The 9,456-nt window shown below is 39.7% G+C and overlaps 1 pseudogene; it reads right to left on the bottom strand.

Annotated features, from left to right (window-relative positions):
- Positions 1-3,301: 3,301 nt before the first annotated feature.
- On the bottom strand, positions 3,302-8,446 carry LOC148728703 (uncharacterized; annotated as a pseudogene).
- Between the last annotated feature and the right edge of the window lie 1,010 nt (positions 8,447-9,456).

The raw sequence follows: 9,456 nt of genomic DNA, 5'->3' as shown, positions 1-9,456 counted from the left end.
TGTCAATCTGCCTTTATTATTGAAGCCGGGTTTGTCGAAGGATCGAAGCAGTGGGGGCATGGTGAACGGCAGGAGAAGTGCGTAAGTACAAAGTCTAAGTTTTCCTTTTCAAACCTCAAAGACTACTTGAAGTTCAAATAGCTGAAGCCAAGGAATGACGAGGCTTATGAAGGATCGTGTAGAAACTTTTATTTGGTGTTTATAGGCTCCAAATTTCCAACTTTACAACACGTAAGCTTGATGTAAGTCACTAGTTCACTGTGGAGAGGATTGCTGGAAATGTTTTTCCAAACGTTGGAATCTATTAACAGCTGGTCAGACAGAAACGCATTTAATTACCATCTATTTTAAATTTGAGATTTCGTGTGCACTGGCCAATTTTAAATGTTACACGTATTTTACATTGTGCTAGTGGAGATTGGGAATGAATACTAAATAGGCTTACATGTTTATTGGGAGCGAGTCTCCTTGTTCTTATAATTAAAACATATGACATTTACAACTCGTTGTCATTTTTTCAAGTCAAATTTACCATATGGTGCTACAACCAAATTTAGTTGAACTGTGTGTTAAATAATCTTTGTGATTTCATGTCCAGGACTATGGAGTGGACAGAAGTACATGACACTTTGAAACAATTGATGACGTCTCCAAACAACCACTCCACTGAGGAACGAACTGCATTTCATTGCTGAATTGTATGCCTGCATTTGAGGAGTTAACACTCGATTGCGAAATGGTGCCTGCAAATGGATCCTCAAGGGTTAGGAAGGGTCCCCACAGATGCACATTGGCTACCCATGAAGATCAAAAGCAAACATCTATAAACTCTGTAGCGGAAAGCTGGGAATTCTGAAGCATTCCAGCATCATGCCTTCTTTCTGGACTACTCAAGGCGTGAGTAGTCCAGTGGTCAGTGTGCTGGACTCTGGGTCAGACGACCCGGGTTCAAGTCCTGGCTGGGGCTTGAAGTTGTGCCCATAAGCAAGACACTTCACTCACATTGCTTCGTCTTTTCGGATAGGGCGAAAAGCTGGAGGTCCCGTCTCCTGCATCTGTCAATTAGTTAATTTGGTTAGGCAGGGGACGTTAAAAAACCCACATCACGAGATTACTGTCAAGTGGTCTAGCCTGTTTACTGGGAATTGGGGGGAGGGGGCATCTGTAAAATTTCTTCTTCATTAATTGTAAACTGTCGCTGGCAGTCTGGAAAAGTCCCCCGCACGGTGTTGTAAAGCACATTAGAACACTACATGGAAATGCGCTATAAAAATTGATATTATTATTATTATTAATATTATTATCATTACTATTATTACTATTATTTCTTCTAGCAAAAATTGAAAAATATCATGTTCATGATCTGCAGATAATATATATATCTTATTAACCAAGCGCGAGGGCCGTACTGGGAGAATATCGGCCCTAGGTCTTGACCGTACGGACCGAGCGCAGCGAGGTCTGTACAAAAAAGATCGAAGGCCGATATTCTTCCAGTACGGTCCCGAGCAAGCTTGGTTAATAAGAGATTTATTATACGACTGAAGAAAGCTTTGAAGGTTTTTTACAAATTCCATGTAACATTATGCGGAAAATGTACAGGATAAAAAGGACCCAATTCCGAGGGCTTAGCATGTGTAAATTTTACGGCAGATGGAAAATGCTTTCAGTTTTGTCTTTATATTTTGAGAACAAACAAAATAACGTAACGCGTAAGTTCTTCGTGTTGTTTTGAAGTGTAAGCCATTACAATGCAGGCATTAGTTTGAGATACTTTTAATTGAACTTTTAATTGGTACAAAGTCTATCAAGCGTGACATGGGCTGTCAAAACTGTCAGAAAAGCCATGTGAACGTTCCATTTTCATTCAACACATAATTTCTCGCTGATAGGGTCTAAAAGTACTTACGAGTGACCACGAGTGACCACGAGTGAGATTAAATAAAAATATCTCAGTTTTGTTACTATGACGTCATTACGCAGTCAAATTCACATCATTTCATCAAATACCTATTAGAAAGGAGACTAATATTTTCCGCGGCATACGTCCGATAATTGATAAAAATTCCAAAAAATATATTTAAAAAACCATAACTACAGCAAAACGTATATTTTATTATATTACCGTGTTATTAAACTTTTTGAAAACACGCTAAGCGTTTGATTTGAATATTTCCTTTGAGACACAACGCAACCAACGTTCCGCTACTGTCATCTACTCCTCCTATACTCTAACAAAAATACAACTTCAGAGCGCGTGAAGTCTTTACGCTTCTTGTTTATCAGTCAGTCATTACCGAACTTGACAAGAAACACGCAAACCCATTCTGAAGCGAGCGGAAACGCCCAAAATGCCCCCTATGGTGTCTAGCTGCCTAGTTCCCACGGTTATTGTTGTATAATATTTTTGGAATCATACGGAGAGGTTAGGTATAATAAAAAGTTGTCATGATAAACATCTATTCATACGAATTGTTCACGACCCAAGCGATATATAAGCTAAGAAAATAGCCGGACTATTACTTTGACGCAAGGAGTAGTGAGTTTACGACGCAAAACCCAATGAAGTACTTGTCCAGACCTCTCGTCGGCAGTACATTTGAAAGTTGAATGGAATTTTCCAAAGTGAAGTGTTGATCATTGACATCATTGGGTTGTTAAAATAGAGCCAAATAACATGGTCATGTGATATTTATGACTATTCTTAAAATCATTTTTGTATTCAACCTATCGTAACTGTGCAATCGGTAATGTATAGTCCACACTGCAAGTTTTTAAATATTATCGCATCTGTTTTTCATGTTTTTCAAACCGTCCGCTATGCATTTATACAATTAATAACTTCAGTTTTCGTGAGTAAGTCATTATTTCACGAAATTAAGCGAAAATGATTCCGTAATGACGTCATAGTAACAAAACTGGGATATTTTGATTTAATCTCACTCGTGGTCACTCGTGGTCACTCGTGGTCACTCGTGGTCACTCGTAGTCACTCGTGGTCACTCGTGGTCACTCGTGGTCACTCGTAAGTACTTTTAGGCCCTATTATTTCTCGCTAGATCCTGAAGAGTCAACTGAAACTTTGATTCTATGACTGAAAGGCTTTAACGACGAAAGGGATAAGTTTGACAAAGCGCCCTACTGCTTTGTCGTTTTGAACAAAATTAAAATCAACGCTTTTTATGGAAATTCGTTTCATGCCGAAACTCAGGTAAATGGCAAAATAGGCGTCGCTAAAAGTTGACGGCGGTGGGAGGAATTAGCGATCAAACATCGGCAAATCGAGCGGGACGGAAAATATTTAATCTTCGTCGTCGCTTTCAATGATGTGCCTTCTTGGTCGCTTTAAAGCTGGTTCGTTGACGATATTGACCGGCCCAGTCATAATCTGAAAGGTGCAGTCCGATACAGATGAAATGTTAGCACCAGCAAAGATGGCTTCAAGTGCGTTTGAAGTTGACGGATATGAAGAACTGACGGAGGTCACAGCGTTCTGAATGTTTGATGCAGAAGGAACCTTGACAGAATCATCCAAATTTATGTGGGTACAGCTTGACGTTGCTGGCTGCTGAGTGCATCCGACATCTGGCGTTGGTGGCTTAAAGATGCAATTTGTATGCGCTTAAACTTTGAATGTTTTTGTGGCCGCTCGACTGCTTTACGTAGTTTTCGGGAAAACTGGTGTCGAGCAATCTACCGATGCTGGTTTTCCTCACGGAGTGGTTCCACAGCTGTATTTTTCCTGATTGAAGGCCAGCAGCAGAAACCGCGTCCGACAAAAACTTGCCCAGTTGATTTTTGCCCAGTGGCGAATGCATATACCAGATCTGGTCATCAGCTCTTCGTCTCTGCTTCACTGCCGAGAAAATCGGATACTAATACTAATAATACTAATACTAATACTTTATTATACACGTAACACCTAGGAGCTCCTGAGTGCTCGTTAAAACGTGTAAGTGTGTACCCACCATCTCACCCCGGGGAGGACATCCACCACACAGTAATCTCGAGCGTGGGAAATTAACGTCTCTTACCCCTAACCCTGCAGGAGACGGGATCTACAGTTTTATTCGTCCTTATCCGAGAAGACTAGAATATCTATCCATTTCTTGATGTTATAGAAAGGTAGCAAATTCTCCTCAATTATTTTTAGGCCTCACGGAACAGCGTACGCACGTGAGTTAAGGTAAATTTCAGACATGCGCAGATGACGTCCCTTGTTGTGTTTACTTCTCCCCTCTACGCTTTTAAAACTTTACCGTTGAATATCTTATCTAAACACAAAGTCTCTGGTAGTTTAAAACTTAAACCGCGAAGACTACAACGGAGTTAAGGATTCTACCGTTTTATTTTTTTTCTTTTCATCGACTTAGTGGTAGAAATGCTATTTTTTCGAACTGTTTTGTCATTCATTGCGCGTGGTGTTTATTATTTGGAATTACGAAACGGACAAGTTCGAGAATTGGCATCGTAGTTTCAAGGCAAATTGAGGTTTGGAGTCCACTGTTGTTCGTATTAAAGTTATTAGCATCTTTTTAACGCGCGCTCGAGATGTAATGGAGGAATGAAATACATCGACTGAGTAAAGCAAGCGCACGATGCTCGAGGTAAGATTATAAACGAGGTTATCTTGACCCTATCTTGGGGGTGTTGGTGGTAATGGGTCGATTAGCTTACATTCAATATCGCCCACCCGAGATCGCGAGTGAACTCCGGTTTATTCGTCAACAGGAACCAAGAGCAGTTAATTATCAATCACTTCTCGGGTACTCGTTGGTACTATTGATTATGTTTGACTGATATATCGATTGTTAAATCAGTGCTTATTTCATTTGGGCGCTTTGATACACTGGTTCTTTTTCGACCACACTGCATATTCATGTTTGTGTTGGTCCAGATTTAGAGGCTATGACAAGTTGCCTGTATGTGAAAAAAAATTCAATCGTTGTAGATATTTAATAGGGGAAGAAAAACGTTTAAAGGGGAGAGAGGATTTATTACGGGTCAGATTTGTACTACTTATCTTTTACACGGAATAAAGAACGACAGGATAATGAACTTGGCACATTTTTAACAGTTCCAGTGTTTAAATCTAATTTATTACTGTTATGCATTGTACACTAACTGTATGTAACATAACATTGGCTGCATCACTTAGCTTTGCCCTTCCTGTACAAAATGATTCACTTAATGTCCAAGAACACCTATACACAAGTCATGTACTTATCACATTAAAAGTTACCTACTGCTAATTATATGTTTAATTATACGTGTGCAATATTATAATGATATAATCTACATTTAGTTAAATATTACATTTATTATGATCTTAAACTGCTGCAGTGAAGTGACAGCATTTCAATGTTTGTTTAATATTCTACTAAGCTACAGTTATGCATAATAATTTAAAATCAGATATATTACAGCTTCATTTACCTACTCTTCATTTTGAATGTAATGTTCAATTCATTTAATTCAAGATCCAATACAACGTGATTAAATACATGCATGTCTCAGCTTTGGCTCCATGCACTTTACTTATACCCTGCAAAACCAGTTACAATATTGCAAAGCTAACATGCTACATACACTAAAACTGATATTGAGCTCTGTTCAGTTAACTAAAGTGGCATATACGACATGCTTTTATCAGGTTAGTTCTAACATGTTGCATTGAAACATTTATTGATTTTTAGATGTGTCTGCGTGTAAAAATGCATTCATGTTGAGATACATTTACTTTGTGCAGTATGGGTCAGTGAAATCAGTTCTTATGTACAAATCTAAAATGTTTAAAAATTACTGAGCCACCCCCATGACTACTTTATTCTTCATGTGTAGGCAATGGCGTAATATGTACAGTCATGTGGGACCTGGAAAGACAAGTAGTTGGAGGTTGGAAGACATTTTGGAAGGTTTTGTAAACACAACTGGCATTCTCTTTTTAGATCATAAATTGGTAGCTCCTCCCCATAGTTCCACACCTTTAGCGCTGCCAGCTGCATGAGTCTCGGAACTTGTCCACCAGGTGTACTGGTAACTCCCTTAATTACTGTTGGGCTGAAGGACCTTTGTCCCTCCAGCACAGATGTTCCCTTGGCAGAAGCTTTCCAGTGAAGTTTAAGTTTGCGACCATCAGCTTTTAGTGACTGAATCATTTCCGGTAAGTCATTGTTTACTTTCTTTTCTATCCAAACTTTAGGGTAAACATCCTTTGCTGTAAGTGGCCCATGTGTGCCGTTTTCTCTAATCTTGTTTAAGTTCTTTCTTGCCTCTTGCAAAAGGTCTGTGGTGAGCATTTGGGCATATTCTTTCATTCTTTCTTCATGAACTTCACGTGCAGCTTCTGTGGTCCTGGTGTTGGTTTTTCCACTGTGCAGAATGTTCTGAACAAATGTGATTGAAGCCTGTTTTGATAACTCTTACATGTTATCATTAAAATACAGTTGTGAAAGGTTGAACTGTCTTTCTGCAAGAACATTGTTAACTGTAAGACTGAAAATGTGCTTGGCGTAGAACTCAAACAGGTTTGGAGTGGCTTCTTTACTTATGAGTGAGCTCTGTTGTGATAAGGCCATTTCTTTGATCTCACATAGCAATTGGGGTTCCTTTAATTTCCAAAGAGTGGCCCATTTAATTAATCCAGCTCTGTCCATAGAGACCAATGTGAGAATGTTCTGTCCATGAACATGAAAGGGAATGTTCACTGACTTTTCTTTTTGATTTTCAGATCTGACTGGAACTCCAAGAAGCTTTAAAACTGAATGCCAGAAATGACTTTGGTATCTCTGATCAGCTCCCATTCCAAACAACTTGGGAAAAGTTAACCACTCTGCTCCATGATCTTTGATTACTTTAAGTGCTTCTTGTAACATTGGCCTCAGCACTTGTTTGTGAAAATGGTCAAAAGCTGCTGGGTCTTTCAGTGACATCTTTACCTGTTGTGATGTTACAGGAAAGTGTTCTGATGGAGACTTCAACATTTCACTTAAAGTTTCATGGTGTTTCAAAACAGTTGCTGGCCATAACCGTGCAAGGTAACCACTGGAAAAATCAAGTTCTGCATCACTAGCTAGGGATGTGTTCAGAGATGGAATGATGAACTTGTCAAGGAATTCAAACAAAAACTTGATTTCAACTTGAATCATAGGACTTGAGCTCATCTTAATGGCATCTTGCCAAATAGTGTGGTGGCTATCTGATTTTGGCAATCTTTGAAGGAGATGCTCAGCAAGCTGTAGACAAGCTTTTCCATACTTAAGATACCACTGGAGAGTCTCATGATAATATGTCCACCTTGTGTCAATGAATGTCTGAGGAAGGGGTGGCTCTTTACTAAGAATACCTACAGAAATATACATAACTTTGTATTGGCTTGGACGCTCATGATGGAGCCAAGATATTTTATATAGCAATTGTAAAACATAGGGGTTACTCATGTCACCCTTTGCTCCAAACCCAGCCTGGCACATTCTTCTCAGCATGATGTTTAGTACATATGGGTAGCATCCTACAAAGAACATTTCTTTTCCAAAAATTTTGGTGTTGTTTGCTAAGAGACCATTTACTTTTCCCTTTTGGGTAGATGCATTGTCCCCAACCAACCCCGAAACATTGGTGATGTCATATTCATTTTTCACAACATGATAATCCACATCAGACTGGTGTTTTCCAGACCCACTTGCTGTAAGGCTGTTTGCTAGGACATAAGCTCGGGGCTTGCTCTCTCCAGGGCACCAGGTGTGAACACCCACTATGTACCTCTCTTCTCCTCCTTTGTCGGAGTCATCGCTCCAGAGATGAAAATCATACTTGGAGTTTGAGAAGCACTTGCGTAAAATTAGTTTGTCTGCTTCACCTAAGAGAACATTCCAGTCAGAAAGTGTACTTGGGGAAACAACAAAGTTTGTGGGGGGCCTACAATCAAACAAAATATTGAAAATCAGATGTAATGCTACAGGTGTGTTTTGATAAGATAACAAAGATGCATGTTGCATGTATCTGACACAAGCCATAAACATCAAAGTTCTTTGGTTGTATCCACTGTTACCATGTGCAAATGTCTCCACAAGAGAATATCCCTTTTGGACGAACTCATTGCTCCCCTGCAATTTCTTTTTCAGTTGTGAGGAAGCAGATCTTGTCCCTCTTAACTTGTTTCTGACTTGTTTTTCTTTTTTTTCAGTAGAAGTAAGTTTGTTTTGACACTTTTTTAGTTGAATTTGGAGCCTCAACACGTCCTTTTTCAACTGGATGTTCCTTCCTTTTACAAATACTGAAATCATGAAAAGGTGACAATTGAAATTAGTCAAATGTAACTCACGGATTTCACATGATAGAGTATGGAAACAAAGAATACAAAGTAAAAATATCCGACTAGAAATCCTATCAATGAAGTATGTTTAGAAACTCTCGATACTGTATGACACTTAAAGATACGCGTCGTTATGATTTGCTGACCGAAAAATGAACTTGCCTATACATTTTATTACTGACCATGCGCCATATCGACTACTCTATCTTAACATTCGAGAGGTTTTTTTTCGACTTCTGTTTGGTGGGAGTGTTATCGGTTTATGATTAAAACCATTTAAAAGTGGTGTCAACTACGATCGCGCAAGTTGCAACCGGCGAAAATTCAGAATGGGAATGAAAATCAGTCACCATAATTGGTGGCTCAGACAATCTGCAGTAGTATTCGTAGACATTTGCAAGTGTTTGCGTTTCCATTCCCTCCTTAAAAACACTTACCTAGACTGCGTCTTAGGGTTTTGACTGTTCCTTTTAGATTGGCGTTTCGGACCTCAAACCCTTACACTCTCTCTCGAATCGATCGAGTTTTTCTTCACTTAAAAAGCTGCACACTTGCACTGCAATGCTGCTTTTTTCTATTTCTTCGGAATAATTCACATATTTTCTCGGCTTCTTTTTGACTGGTGACTGATTTTTGCAAGAAAACTGGCTGCCATGAGCTCTTTTACGTGCCATCAGGTCTCATCGTCGGCGAGTCGGCTGGCGATTAATTAACAAAAATCTGTAACTTTGATGTAAACAACTCACGGCACGAGCCCGCGTTCCTTTTCTCACGCAGTGCTACAAAGTAATGTAATCTGCGCATGTCTGAGATTTTCATGGGGTTACGGTTTCCATGGGTCGGGTACCTTTCCGTGAGGCCTAATTTTAATACCATGAGTATTGGTCCGGCCGGGACTCAGTGGTTTCTTCATTTCATCAGACCTGTGTTTCTCGAACGCTTTGTAGAATTTCACCAGGCATCTGGCATCACCTGTAGCTAAGAGCTTTGGAGAGAAAGGTCGTCTGTGGCCAGTTTCACTGCTGCCTTGCCTTGTTTTTGATTTTCTCTCTGTCCGCCAAACGAGAAGTTCTCGGCCTGTTTCAGGATCTTTTTCCAGCAGTACATCTCCCCAGCACAGCTTTCTGGACTCATCTCTGGCT

Source organism: Stylophora pistillata, chromosome 6 (genome assembly GCF_964205215.1).
Source record: "Stylophora pistillata chromosome 6, jaStyPist1.2, whole genome shotgun sequence".
Classification (NCBI taxonomy): domain Eukaryota; kingdom Metazoa; phylum Cnidaria; class Anthozoa; order Scleractinia; family Pocilloporidae; genus Stylophora; species Stylophora pistillata.
The sequence above is the reverse complement of the archived record's forward strand: the minus strand, read 5'-3'. Positions and strand labels throughout refer to the sequence as shown.